General features: G+C 32.8%; 2 long non-coding RNA genes across 2 annotated transcripts in view; one reads left to right on the forward strand and one right to left on the reverse strand.

Moving 5' to 3' along the window:
• Nucleotides 1-3,169: 3,169 nt before the first annotated feature.
• Nucleotides 3,170-16,423, reverse strand: part of LOC149794849 (uncharacterized) — a 39,155-nt gene continuing 25,901 nt past the window's right edge. Inside the window, exons 2-3 of the long non-coding RNA XR_016422205.1 lie at nt 6,512-6,615; nt 3,170-5,981 (exon numbers count right to left, since the gene is read on the reverse strand). This is a non-coding gene — a long non-coding RNA (uncharacterized LOC149794849). The remainder of the gene's footprint in view (nt 5,982-6,511; nt 6,616-16,423) is intronic.
• On the forward strand, nt 12,506-15,363 carry LOC149794850 (uncharacterized). The gene is made up of 2 exons (XR_016422204.1): nt 12,506-12,811; nt 14,477-15,363. It is a non-coding gene; the product is annotated as an uncharacterized LOC149794850 (long non-coding RNA).

The following is a 16,423-nucleotide window of genomic DNA, read 5'->3' on the forward strand; positions in this document are numbered from 1 at the left end:
GGCTACATGCAGTGGTATGTAAATACCAATGAGGGAATGACAATGAGACTTTTCCGAAACAAATACAAGTTCATGAGCACGGTGCCCCAGCTGGACACCAAATTTGGAAAACCTTTACATTATGCTGCACAAAGAGTGAGGCAAACTAAAAACGTTTCTTAGAATAACGGTATCGATGCCTTGAAGATTTTCTCGGAATACCTATACTGGTATCTCGTGGTCAAATCTATTCACACCCAGGCAAAAAGTCATGGCTATACCTCTGATAATTCATTTGATTTTTCTTTAGTTATACCATATTTTCTGGTTGAGTATGTTTTTAGTAGATAAATGAGTGGATTTTAAAAAGTCATTTTCGAAACCGTTACAACCAATAAATAGGAACGAGATACACGGTGGAAATGTATTGCTCAGTGACATCATGAGTAAACATGATACTGTTTTATACTGTGTGTTTTAATTTTCAGTATGAAAAGTTAGTTTCATATGTCATCACGGTAGCATATTGAATACAGTTAGTATCTAATTTATTACTGTATATGATGATGCTGCTGTTTAGATATGCAATATGTATAATGCAATGTATTATTTATTAGTCATCAATATCAAACTGTCATTTAGAGTACTTAAGGAATTTATACAACTACTACTACAATATGACTTTGGTTTTTATTCCAAAGGAAAATAGAGTAACTTAGCCTTGATTTTTTTTTTCTTCTATTTTTTATTTACCAATAACAAACAGAAAGAAAATGTAATTAGATCAAAATGATCGTATATTTTTGAAATGACTGCATCCATAAATCCATCCAACATGCGTAAATATACAAATATATCCATCCATACATACCGTTTGCATACTTACATGTATGCGTGTATATTTCTCTACCTATGTATTTGAATAATACTAATCTTCTTCTTCTTCTTTCAAGAATTCGTCTCTGGGTACAACTAATCTTTACTATTCAAAATTTAGACTATTATAAAAAACGGAGTATCATCATGCCAATTTGTTTCCATCTCACTTGAAGTAATAATAACAAATACATCTCTAAATAGGTAATTCTTTAAACACACACACACACACACACACACACATACATACATGCATGCAGTGATGTCTAATGATCATGCCTTTACCGATCACTACCATTTCACCAATGTCCGCGTGCGTTCGTGTCTCGGGCTAGGCTAATATATGTATGTGAGACAATTGTTATTATCTTCCCATGGGTTGGTGGTTCTTACTGGGTTTTTTCCGGGTTCTTTTTCTGTCAGTTTTACTGAGAAATGGAGTTATATCCAAAACAAAAACACCATTCTTTACATTGTACGGTTAGCTCAAAATATCATAAGTAGTCAGTCCTAAATGTTTTGTTTTTAAACATGGCTGTCCGACCTGCTAATGGGATTTTGTGGAAGGGGGAATTGCTTGTGAAAGTCCCTTTTTGCATATGTACTGTCGTCCGCATGCTTGTAAATACTTATGTTTCTTTAGAAAACAAGTAGTATTTGGTTTTTACGAAAACAAAAAACGACTTCTCGCTCATTCGAAAATCGTATTATTTATCATAAATAGGAAGTTTATATCTAAATTAGGCCAAATCGGCTTCCATGAATACATTGAAAAATATGTTTTAAATACTTATGAGTAAACGTTCTTTGGATTGTATAAAACACGGACAGTTATATTCATGTCATCTCTATCAGGATAACGAATCTGTATCATTTACAGAAACGCACGCCCTTAGTGGGAAATTGTAGTTTTTTACAATCAGTCTTGTGACTAATATGACCTCTTGTCCTGTGACTGTTTGAATTGTAACTTGTGTGTAAAATTATATATATATATATATATATATATATATATATATATATATATATATATATATATATATATATATATATATATAAACTTAAATGTTAAATTATACGTCTTCTTATGAGGAAACTCGCGATTGTAATATTTAGATCACAAATTGATTGTAATGTTTGTGATTTAGATCACAAATTAATTGTAATGTTTGTGTTTGTTAAATGTTACAATGTTGATTCCGCGCATGCGTGAATTCTTAAAAATTAGTCTTCTCATCCAAAGACATAAAAAAAGTATGGGGTGGGTGGGTATGTTTACTTTTATTAGCTGATTATACTTTTAAGAATGATCAAATATTGCTTGTTTGTTTCTAAAAATAAGATGTTCAAAATTAATATGATGAAAAGACGCCATATTTTTTATTCAAGCATTATACAAGATAATGCAGTTTAAATTTGTTATTGTCGTTTGTATTGTTATTTTTACATTTAGTTGCTTGTATTGCTATTTTTACATTAAGTTGTTTGTATAGTTGTGTTTACATTTAGATCACTTCACCTGTTATGATGATGAGGTTTCAAAGTTTTAATGCAATCTCAATGCCAAGATGTTTGGCATACTTGTCCACACATAAGAAAACATGTTCCACTTTTACTGCACACATTATAACATAGGATGGGATTTTTGGCCCAAAATTGCTACATAGATTTCTGTCTAATTTTAATTTAACAACTATATTGCAAAACCTATGCGAAGGAAATTAGGGAACAAACAAAGCTTTCTAAATAGTAAAAGTTAAACTTCGATTATGTAAGCTATGAGCACATCCATAATTCGTTAAGCAAGTATAGCGAATGATATCCGCGTCTGTTTCTCATTTAATTTTCTCATCAGCGTTTCAGATGTAGTAAAAATTATGACTTCGTTTCGTGCACGAATAATTTATACATAATTTATATTGACGTACAGCGCAGCAACATTCATTCGATTGATGTAGTATGCCCCATGTTGATTTGAACGATGTTGAAATACTTCGTGCGCTAAACGAATTTTAGCTACATTTAATAAAGCTATGCTGAACATTTACTGACCAACAACTGTGGATACCATTTACGATGCTGTTTAGAACGAACTATAATCAAAACTGCAGTATTTAATTGGAAGGTGATAAGCGCTATTAAGAGGTAATCCAGATCAATCTGTTAAAAGTACCTGGCATAATGAATCTAGATTATATTGAAATTTTTATTTACATTATTCTGTAAATATTCCTGAAAATATTTATGCATGAAAGATAACTTATGTTGTGAAAGTATTCACCGTCAAACAGTGTAGCTTATCACCCCCCCCCCCCCCCCCGCCCACACACACACACCTTTGATTCTGACCTTTCAGTATCTACCCTCCCATTTCTGTCAAGAATCTTCCGTTCCCAGGATGGATTTAAATTTTTAAGCAGCATGCAGACGACATATCGTTATCATTGCTAAGAGTCGCTATTTATATCTGACAGAATATATGACACTGCTTTCAAGTATGTATACCAGGTGGCGCTCCATTATACTTTACGTAATAAACAATATGCAACATTATACGGTTTTTAAACAACATGGAGTAACACTTGATAATCGACTTATCTGTCGGTCAGTCAAACAATCAAAGGTGGGAAAGAAAATAAAAGTTTCAATGCCATACAACCTGTTTATATGCTCTTTAAACTTTGTGTTCTATTCTTTCTTCCGGTTTAACACAACAAATTAAAATCTTGTGCTTCTTGGTTTATCTATTCATTAATTAATTGATGAACAAAAGACCGGCCACATGCCTAGCAAATTGTTATATAATCTCTTCTGCTTCTTAGTTTTGTTTTTAAAAAATGCAAGGATTTAAATCTAAATTAGTGACGATATGAACCTACATACATTTTAGATTTTCAAGAAAACGGATTCCGGGGAAAAAAAGTAAAATTCTAGGACAGCCAAGGTTTTGTGCGACGTAATGATTCGTGGAAAGGTTTTATTATCTGGATAGTAACAATAAATGTTTCAGTGAAATATAGTTTCCGTTTATTAGTATGAACTCATAAATTAATATTTGCACATCATCATATCGTTGTGCCCAAAAGATCAGCCATGGTGTTTTATCCATTATGCGACAAACGTCTAGCGTTTCATATGAGAGAGAGAGAGAGAGAGAGAGAGAGAGAGAGAGAGCACTTTAATTGAAAATATGTCATACATCACTTTTTCAAACGATCAAGAAAAGGGCAAGGTGGCAACAGGATAAAGATCGTCGACATTTTCTTCCCTTTTTGTAACTGTTAGGACTCTATGAGCATAATCTAGGTAACAGAAAGATGCAAAACCAACAAAGTTTGTACAACATATGAAACCTGAAACCTACAAAATAAATTATTATTATTAATGGAATCTAATATAATCCTAACAAGTTGTTTCTATATTAAAAAAAGTATCATGTCCAGAATGAATTTCAGAATGTACTGGTCAGCTAGCAGTTCTGATGTATCACATTGAATGTACTGGTCAGCTAGCAGTTCTGATGTATCACATTGAATGTACTGGTCAGCTAGCAGTTCTGATGTATCACACTGAATGTACTGGTCAGCTAGCAGTTCTGATGTATCACAATGACATTGATCTGAATGCTTGTGAATAATTAACAATAGTCCCAGAATAATATTCTAGTCTAATGAGCACTTAGTAATTCTAATGAATAATCCAAACAAATGTTTCCTCTCAAATAATATCTAAACACAACATTAAATATGTCTGCAGAGTGATGTTACAACAAGAACTTAGGAAGTATAAGGTGTGAAAATGCATTTTCTACTATTCCTACGTGACATTTTGCAAACGACCCACATCGTAAAAGAACCCATCTGATTTAACTCATCTAATGGCGAATAACTAAATTTTTCTAAGAATCCACCATACTAACCTGTCCAACGGGAAACAACCCCAAACTTGTAAACAGGTTTTATTATAAATATTACTATTAATGACCGTAAACACCTACGTAAGCACTTGTTTATTGACCGTATCCGATTTACGCTCTTACTATCTGAAATAGAATTTTTAACCCGTTTATAAAATGACCTATCTAGTATCTTGATTATATATGATCACTACAATTTACAGTCATGAATAAAGATTAAATATAATATATATACAGAAGGGCAGTTTCAGTGCTAGGGTGATATGCAGACTGTACATTACGAAAACGACTATTTAAATTCAGATGAGATATAAGTTTGGTTTGTACAAATGATGCTTATGATACAGAGGTTTGATTCAATTATTGAGTATTGCATTGCTACTGCTGCTGCTGCTGCTAATACTACTACTACTGCTACTACTGCATGAGTATTAATGATATATTTTTCAGCAATTGGTACAATTTTGTTGTTCACGTTTAAATCCGTTTATTAAATTTTTAAGAATATTATATAGAATATAATTTGTATCATTATTAGTCTTGCTACACATAACATATTACGGACTATTTGTATTAAAGCATTGTAATATGGGATATATTTTAGTTAATTCTTCTTGTTCTCGTTCTTCTCCTTTTTCCATTATTATTATTATTGTTATTGTTATTATTATTATTATTATTCAAGCGCTTATGAAAGTACACGAGAGAATTGAAGGAAAAAGGCAAGAATCCGTTTAATTAAAGATAAAACACAAAATTAACATTACTATTCAAAAAGCTCTTTGTTTTCATTGAAAACGAAATACATGAATTGAATGCTGTTACTTTTGGCCCAGAGAGAATAAGCTAAAGGCAGTTTTCTGTATATCCCGCCAAAAGTGCCAAAGACACTTTTCCGAAGAAAAAACTGCAAGTTCCTATACGGGATGCCCCATCTGGACTCCAAAATTGGGAAACATTTACACTGTTGTGATAAGGATTTGTATCATAACCTTTTTCTCGGTTTTTGCTATGAGAAGGAATTACTCATAAGTTAAGAAATGTCTTTGCCCATGGTCAGAGAGAGAGAGAGAGAGAGAGAGAGAGAGAGAGAGAGAGAGAGAGAGACAGAGAGAGAGAGAGTTTAGGCTCTCTTAACAAAGGGTATCACTCATAACGGTGTAGATACGGCTTCGTCTTTGGGAATATGACAAGCGGAGGTACGGAATCACTGTAAGGAAAGACAGAGCCCTCTGATTCTCGATGAACGAATTTTATTTTAATAATTCATATATTTAGAGATACATCTATAAAACTTTATATTTTAAAATACACGAAATACACATAACATTACACCTTTCCTTATAGCTTACCAACTTCATACATTTGTATAATTTCTGCCTTTTAGAATATAATACAGATAATTAAATCTTGACTAAATTCATGATAGCCAAAGAGTATAAAATTAAATAGATGAGATTAATGCAACAATCATTTTGAACAACTGTTTTTTTTTTATACTAAAATTAAAAATAGAATACTAATTTGGAATAGGTTGTTAAAACATTGTTCTTTATTACTTAAAAAAAAAAATCTTTTATTTTTAAAATAAATTTAAACATGAAGTTGGTTGTGAATTTGTCTTTTCCAAAAATACAAAAAAAAAATTCTTCAAAAGAATTAAACATTTTATTACATTATAATATAAAAAAGATAGGACTCATAAAAATGTGCAAAAATTAAGTCTAGATTGAACTTTACCGTCCTCTGCTACGGGAAACGCGTGAATCATCTAGCTTACTCATCCATTAGGGATTTAGGAATTTGCCTGTTCAGCAGCTTCCCACCAAGTCTAAATTGCTGACCTTTGGAGACAAGAGAAATGTATTTTATAGAGTTTTGCACTTGCTCGTAAAGCGCAATCTTTATTAAAATAGTATGCAGTTGTAGTACAGAAATATAAAAAAACTAATCTCAATATACTTTAGTGGAAAATTACTTTCAATATAATATAATGAAAAATTACTTTCAAAACAAATTTAAATTGTTTTCAATGTTAATACTTTTACTCAGAAATTCTGTCATAACAGCAATACATTATGCCGAACAAAAAGTGAGACAAAATGACGGTGTCCTTGTCCAAGGGGATTGTCTCTGAATACCGATACCTGTTTGTTATTTGAGGTTGAAGGGATTCACACCCACGAAAAACGTGATCGACATATCTCCGAATATTCACTTGGCTTTATGACTAATACAAAATTTCCTGTCTTTTGTATGAATTAATTCATCAACACTAAGCTAGGTTAAAAAGAATAATAGCAAATAAAGAGATGTAATATGTGGGAGTACATGACGAAGAAAACATGTTACTGTCTTTATATTATTGGTTTCCATTTTCAACATTAAAGGAGAGTTTCATGTGTCATCACGGTGGAATAATGACTACAGTTAGCATTTGATTTGTTGCTGTAATGTTTTAAGACTTTCATGCCTGTATAGATAGTCAATATTATTAGGATTCTATGGTATTAAACTAAGTAATAGAAACGAGCTAAAACCAACAAGTTTTGTATAATTCAACAAATAATCTATTCCCCAAGGATAAAAAGTTCTAATTTATCAAGGAACCTACGGTATTATGAATTAAATCTCAAATAATCCTAAACGTTGTATCACAACCTACAATGATAGACAAATATTAGCTATGTATAATGTTCTTTACAATATAAATGTCACTATTCAGGTGTGCCCCTACAATTTATAATCAGGAATAAAACATTAAACACTCAATATATATATATATATATATATATATATATATATATATATATATATATATATATATATATATATATATATATATATATATAGAGAGAGAGAGAGAGAGAGAGAGAGAGAGAGAGAGAGAGAGAGAGAGAGATACATACATACATACATGTTTGCATGGTTTGATATTCAATTAACTTCACAGATGAATGTCAATGTTTATTATTTTGCAATACATCTTTATGGAAGATAGTGTAATGTAATCTTGAGTGTATTTATAGAATGGGTCACAAATTGAGTTATTCAGTACAAATCAATTTCAAAATAAGACAATTGTATTTACATGTACTATGCCTCTGTTTTGGATAAGGCCAAATCGAGTTCTGACCTCAGCTGACGTTGTCATTAGAATTACGGTTATAGTGACTACGACCTAACACTAGTGATTAACTTCAACATCTTTTACACTATTATGGTAGTAACGTGTGTGTCGTATTAAGTTTCATGTTCTTTTTTAAACTTCGCGTGTCAACCACCTATATTTCATGTTTTGGACTGCACTTGTCCCATAGTTGAATGCATAAGCAATGAAATGTGTCAACACAGTTTGTAAACCTATTGAATTTTTTTTGGCGTTGTTTTATTGTCCTGGCAGACCTCAGTAACAGATATATTTCAATGACGTTTTGACATTCAGAAGTCCTAACTTACAAGTGTTAAGTCACGTCGATCATATATAACTGCCTAGCTTTAGTTTCCTTATCTGTTAGTCTTTATTAACGTTGTATGTTTTATGAATTGGTGTTACAAAAATTATTGCACACATCAAATAGGAGCTGAACTGAGAAAATTATATGACACATAAAATGAAAACAGCGCATACAAATAAATTGTTTAATTCCAATTTTAGTATACGTATATAAATCGTCATTAAAATATCTGATTGCAGACTAGAACATCGATGTGATTGCAGACTAGAGCAAAGATGTGATTGCACACTAGAAAAACGATGCAATTGTGACACAATATTAAAATGACAAAGGGCAAGTCATACCATACACTTTTGAAAATGGTACTAACATCTATGCTAAAAATCCAAATCACACACACACACACACACACACACACACAGAGGGCAATCCACAGTCAATAAATCCAAAAAATCGATCAATCAGTACATCAATCAGTCAATGAATTAATTAAGTGGAAGATTTGCCAGAAGCTGCAAAATCACTAATACATTTTTTTTCTTCAGAAGCTGGGCTGATCACATGAATCTTATAACACAACGTCACAATACCCAACCCCACTTCTTCGCTACTAGTAAATTTATAACACACCCACCTGTCTTCGCACCCCATTGCATCTTATTATAACACCTTAATACCACCCCACCCTAATGGGTCTTTGCTGAACAAATAAAACACAACCTAATACTACCCTACTACAGTTCTTCTTTGCTAACAAAAATATAACACGATAATTGAACCCCCACCCCCATTTCTTCTTTTATAGCAACAATGATACAATTGTAAAAAAATCAATGTCTAAAATTTTGCATCTGCATACAAAAGGCTGCATAAATTCGCCTGCACAGATGTATGTTCAAGTATATACATGGTAAAACCCTCGTGTAGATGTGAATTTTGAAAATATACATGGTAAAATAAATCCTCATACAGATTTAAAAAAAAGGTATATATAATACATTGAAATCCACGTGATGAATTAGATTTACTTTGAAATATATACATGGTAAAATCTGCGTGAAGATGTGGATTTTTATCTATATACATGGTAACATCCGCTTGCACATTTCCCCCATGGCTTGTAAGCATTGATGTATCACATATTTTGTTTTTATTCAACCAAATTTGCAGTGGAACTTCAGCCCAACAACGACTATCTTTCTTGTACAGTGCATGCACACCACAACAATGGACCTTATGAGAGCTGGTCTAGCTGTTTGGTATACATGGACAACATAACAATATATAAATCTGTTCCAAGTTGTATGTTTTTTTCCCGTATTGTTTATTTATGTGTAATTATTTAATTTCCTGTTAATTGAAAGAAATACAAGTTCTGCTTCTTTTGGTGTGTATTTAAGTGAACGCGAATGGAGATAATTAAAAAAATCTCTCTCTCTCTCTCTCTCTCAGTATAGTAATTTAATTTGATCAATTTATCCTTAATACTTCTGATAAAACGACCGTCTGTACTTTTACATATGTACTGTGTCCGTGGCTTTGATTTAGTGTGCATATCATATTAAAAGACTTTGGTTTTACTCCAATTTAATATTGCAATGTAGGTAAAGGATGTTGCCTTCTTTGTCGTATTTTACTTATTTCAAACGCTTTTTATTCAAAATTTCTTTCCTGGCTGATTCATTGTTTTCCCGCCCGACTCTTCTTTTGTGACATCTAAATTTTCCTTTCGTTTTCTAATTCATTCCATTTTCAATTTGACGAAATGTGATATATTATAAATCGCCCTCGGCCCATGCTGATCTGTTTATTATTTGGTGCATTGTACAAGCCAATGAGACGATTCCAATGTTTCTGTACGTGGGGACACTTTTTGAGTCTTTAACATTGAGTTGTTAACATTAATCATTATGCCCTTATTACAATCAAAACAATACTAAGGAAGACAGTTGTGAAATTAATAGGAGATATTTGTTAACAGGTCAAGATGAGATGGATGTAAAAGTATAATTGGGCACTAGATATGACAGTTTTATTTTGTTGAGAAGCAATTGTGTTTGTTGTATTTGTTTTGGTTTTGGAGCCATTTTTCAGTACATCAGATATATAAGGCGCCAATGTATTTAGTGGAGGAAGAACCCGGGAAAACCCGGTAAGAACCAACAGGAAGCTAGTAGCAAGCTTTCTAACTCTTACACTCCAACTCACAACATTCTCACAACCAACCCCACGCGGACAGAGGTACGATGCTAATGATCGGTAAATGTGCGTGCTTTAGACCACACGGCCACCCGGAGCCGGGTTGAGAGTGTTAATTCGCTAAGTTACTGAATTAATTTTTTTGGAGACGGAGAAAAACATTGCGAAAAAGCTCCATTTTAGTCACTGTTCAAACTGGGTGGCCATATTTAGTGCAGTTTAGACCAAAGTTATGAATTATTTTGGAGTTCCATAAAATATTCTAGTGTTCAATAAAATATTTTAGTGTACCAGGAACTATTCTAGTATTCCATGTTGAATATTTGTTTCTTGAGGGTTAGTTGTATTAAAACATGAACAGCACTTATAATTATCTTCAAAAACTGACTTCCTCGCGGTAGTTTCATTTCTTCGTAAATATATTTGTCCAGTTGTAACGGTCCTTTTACTTACTTCTCTCCTAGAATACACAATATAATACACTCCTGCTACTTTCTACTCTTCTAGAATATACACTATAATACGGTCCTTTATCTTTCTTACATTCTAAAATATACAATAGAATACGGCCCTTCTACTGTCTACTCTCAAGAATATACAGTAGAATACGGTCCTTCTACTTTCTACTCTCTTAGACTATACACTAGAATACGCTCCTTCTACTTTCTACTCTTTTAGAATATACAATGGAATACGGGTTTTAAAAAAAAGCAACAAAAAAGAAAAGAAAACAAGAGTAACTTCTGATAATCTACCTATCTATCAGTCAACAAATCAATCTGCAAATGAACGGTGTTTACCTCTATGGGCAGAACTCAGGCTTTCGATGCTATACGATCCCTCTTTATACTGATAAGAATTTTTTTGAAAACGATTGAATTTACCAGGAAAACGGGTAGCGGGTGGAGAACACTCTTTCGGCAAAAATGATAACCAGAAAGCGTGAAAGCTTTTTGTTTCATAGCGCTACCATTTTTTTTTCTTTTAACTCCTTAATAGGTTGACCACTGGGTCGGGGAACCATCCCAAAGTCACCTAACAATCAAACATTTCTGGTTATCAGATAATCTAGGGATAATAAATATAATCTACAGAAAAAAGAAAACACACACACACACACGCATGCACACATGCATATGACACACAATCTAGGTGACATGGACATTGTCATATTGCAATATTTTGTTCCTGTTTACCATCAAGTCAGAGACAAGTTACATGTTCATTATTGAGGTCCATTTTTGAAGAAATTCGTCCTCTTTTTTATTTACCTTAGCAGTGTATTTTACAATGTTTTTATGCATTGCGACTATTTGCTTAACAGTTACCGTCTTTTTTAAGTAATCTAATGGATCGTAGAAAGGTTATTATCCAGACAGAAAAAGTAATTGTTTCAGTGAATTAGTTTATCCTTTAAATAGTATTATCTCATTAATAAATATTGTATATAAATTTTTTTACAATTTTTATGCAAAAAAAAATGGTCTGCCATGCTGTTTTCTCCATGAGACGAAAGTGAGATAAGGCCGTACGTTTGATTCAGGCGTTTTATGTATGAATATGAAAGCCAAAACAAAGGACCTTGAGAGATTGATTGATTTGTTGGAATAAAGACAGATTCAAGGAAATAAAGAAGATTCGCGTTTTGCTTCCTCTATTCTTTGAATATATACTTTCGTTATCGACATTTCCTTGTAAAGGGCGAGAACTCAGTGTGTCCTGTCAATAGTATACGTACACAATAATAGGTACTCTGACCTTATGTAAAACAATTGAATGCTTTACTTTGATACCCCTCCCCGACACCATCATTATATCCACGAAAGTAAACATAGTCTGTAAAAATACGTACATCTGCCTTTAATAATATCGTTATACTTTCTTTACACTGTATCGTTAAACTCAAATATCGTAGGTACACATTCCTAAATGCGTTGTTTGCAAACATATACCGTGCTCCATGGGAAACAAGCTTTTGATTGGCTCAAGATAAAGTTAGTTTATTGCTATATTTATAGGCCATGGCTGTCCGACCTGATACTGGGATTTTGTGCAAGGGGGAATTCCCTGGGTAAGTCCCTCTTTGCATATTTTCTGTCGTCTGCATGCTTGCAATAATGTATGTTTGGTTAGCAATCAAGTAGTATTTGGTTTTCATGAAAAATCAGCTATTCATTTCTGCAAAAGATGTGTCCATTTGTCATAACTAGGAAGTTTATCTCTAAACTAGGTCAACCCGGCCTCTATGATTACGTGGAAAGATAGTTTTAAACCTCTTCTGAGAAAATGTCTGTTGTTTGCATAAAACTCGGAGTTATTTAAGTTAAATTCATTTGAGCAACAATTCTGTATCATTTGCAGATGCAAATACCCTTAATGTGAGGTAAGATTTTTTTTACCATTCAGTTTTATTTTCTATATGATCAAATGGGTTCGTAAGATGGCTTCTTGTTGTTGTAGCTGTCTGAGTTGTAATTGACGCGTGCCATTCGAATATATCTTTCAATTTACTCCGTAATATTCCAATCATAAAATGTTAAGCCATATTCCTTATATTGCGGAAAATAATATTCTTTGATTGGAGCCATATTATTATGTAAATATAAAGCTGAATGTAATCGTGTTAAACTTTACAAACCTGATTCTGTGCATGTGTAAGTTCTTGAAAAATAGTTTTGCCCGTTTCTTAAAGATACAAATTGGATGGTGGTATTTTTATTTTTCATTCGTTGATTCTACTATTAAATACTTTGAAAGGGATCAGATTATGTTTTTAAGAAATAGGAATACAAAATTCGTGAGATGAAAATTCGCTGTTTTTATATTTAAATCTTAAACCGGATAATGCAATTTCGCTTTTGTATTGTTGTATTATATCCTAAATCTCAGGATGAGTTGCATTTTTACATTCCATTCATTTAGCGTCCAGTGTTGATGATTTTGGAATTCACCATCAATGCCAAATTGTTAACTCAACCTCAATGTCAAAGTGTTAATTCAACCTCAGTGCCAAAGTGTTAATTCAACCTCAATGCCAGATTGTTAGGTATATATTTCTTTTATACGCACAAGATGGCATAATAAACGTTTATCTCGATTACATTTCTTAAAGCCTAAATTGGGATAGTTTCCTATTTATGTTTTCATTTTATGCTCACGCTGTATATATTTTATGATACCACTCCCGTGGCCTAAGTGGTAGAGTGTCCGCCTCTGATGCGGAAGGTCGCGGGCTCGAACCCCGGCCGAGTGATACCAAAGACTTATAAAAATGGTAATAACCACTGCTTGGCGCTCAGCATTAAGAAGTTAGTGTTAAGACTGGTCGGATTGGTGTCAGGATAATGTGACTTGCTGGGACGAGATGTTACATGTCTGCGACATGATGCCCCAGTGCTAGACATAACTATAAACTGCCATACTGCACACTTAATTATTGACTCGATACAAGTTAAATCTGAAGGAAAAAATACATTTAAAATCTGTGCACACGTAATGAGAATTACAGCCTATGATTGGAAGCTGATTACTACCATCATGGCTTATCTCAGATGCTATAGTACCAATAATCATAATAATTTGTATTGAACTTTGAATGTCCAAAGAATGCTCTGAAAGTATTCATGCATACATTATATCAATCACTGACTGCTTAATAGTTAAGCACGAAGCAATCGATTAGAAAATTATTCAGAGTTGTAAAGTACGTTTTTCATGAATCGTCACTCTAAATGAGAATGTACTCATTTTGCTTTGTAAACAGCATCACGGCCAGTGTCTTCAATCAACACATAACCATTTTGTTTGCGTGTTATTTCTTTCATTGATTGATTGATCGATTGATTAATTGGTTGAATACTACATCGGTCGTAATAATCTATATATCCAAAGTTAGATTATTCCATTGTTCCGTCTTAAACCTTATGTATAAAACATAATTTCGAATCATATTCATTGACTTTACACGGACTGAACTACAAACTATTATAGGAAACCGACCAGTAATATTGTATATTTTCGTATTATTATTATTATTATTATTATTCAGGTGCTAATGAAATTCCAAGAGAGAGAAGGAAACAGACACTAAGTACCATTCAAATTCAAGAGATTTTATAAAGAGAAAGCACACTGAAGACAGTTTATTATTTATAAAGTTATTTTCCTGAAAACTCCTTACTCTCTGCTGAAAATGAAACAAATACAATCACTAGTGGTTATTGTTTGCCCACAGAAAACAAGTTATACTCGGTGGTTTATATATCTCAATAAGCAAATGGCGAAGAAACTGTTACGAAACAAGTGCAAGTTCCTGTGCAAAGTGCCCCATCTGGGCAACAAATTTGGAAAACCTTTGCACTATGCTGCACAAAGAGTGAGGCAAACTAAAAACGTTTTTGAGAATAACGGTACCGATGCCGTCACAGATTTTCTTGGAATACCAACTCCTATATCTTGATGTCGAAGCGATTCACACCCGGCAGAAAGAGTTGGCTATAACTCGTTTGAAGTTTGGAGTAACGACATATTTCCTGGTTTTCTTTCAGATTTGTGGACAATGGGTGGATTTTAAAAAATGAAATTTTCTTAGCCATTTCCACCAAGAAACGAGAAAGAAGTAGTTTGTAGAAACGCACTGATCAGCGACATTTCGGAAGTAAACATGTTACTGTCTGTATATTATTAATTGCCATTTTCAATATTGAAAGCGAGTTTCTTACGCCATCATTGTGGCAAAATGTCTAATTAGCATCTGATTTATTGCTGTATATTTTGAGACTTTCATAATTTTTGTAGATAGTATGACGTGCTATATATACATCGTATAATTAGCTATAAATAACAACAGTCATTCAGAGCATAAAGGAGGTAATGCTTCTATAATATTGCTTTGTACTTTTGATTCTGTAGGAAAATAAAGTAACTAAGAAATGACTCTTCTTTTGTATTTCTTATGCCAATACTATTGAACAGTAAGAAAATGTAATCAGATCAAAATCACCGTAGTTTTTGTTATGATTGCATCCAAAAACCATGCATCTCGAATACATACATACGCACGCACGCACACACACACACACATACATACATACATGCATGCATGCATACATACATACATACATACATACATCTATCCATCCATCCCTCCATACATTACATACATACATACATACACGCACATCCATGCATACATACATACATACATACATACATACATACATATACATACATACATACATACATACATACATACATACATACATGTAGTTCATAATGGGCATTATAGATGTCGGTTGCATTTTTATGTCAACGCCTTCTATAATCCATGACCTGACACACTTTTACGAGCTCAGTTAATAAGTTTTGGAATATAATTTCTGATTCTTTAAAAATACAATTACTAATTCCTTGGAAATACAACGGTGACACCGTCAAAACGCTGTAACCGCAGGTGCAGACAATCCCATATGAACAGTGGTGTCATTGTGGAAATTTAACGAAGCAGTACCTGCTAGCCTAAAACGGAAGCTCACAAACAAACTATATGACACATATGTCAGGCAATTGCACTAGCATTGATTATGACAATGCTGCACATAATTTATATTGGAGAGATTTCTTTTTGTGTGAGACAAAACCTGTAGAGAGATTGATTATTGATCATGACTACGCTGTATACAAAATATTCTACTGATAATGGTTTTTTTTGTTTTGTTTGTTTGACGGTAGTTTATATTGATTGTGGCTTTGTTGTTTACACAATATATTTGGTAGAAGCTTTTCTAATAAGTGTTAATATATTATATTCGATTTATTATCACGGCATATATTATCTTAACAACAAAACCTTCACCGATTGGTGTGTATTTTATTTTCAAAGGATTTATGAGCGTATCTAGTGCGATATTAATATTGCATGGACATTGGAGTGTTTCTAAAGGAATTGAAAATATCAAATGTATAAAGGTTTCGTCGGATTTTGTAAAAGAGGCTC

This window comes from Sinohyriopsis cumingii, chromosome 7 (genome assembly GCF_028554795.1).
Source record: "Sinohyriopsis cumingii isolate HCF-2022 chromosome 7, ASM2855479v2, whole genome shotgun sequence".
Taxonomy (NCBI): Eukaryota; Metazoa; Mollusca; class Bivalvia; order Unionida; family Unionidae; genus Sinohyriopsis; species Sinohyriopsis cumingii.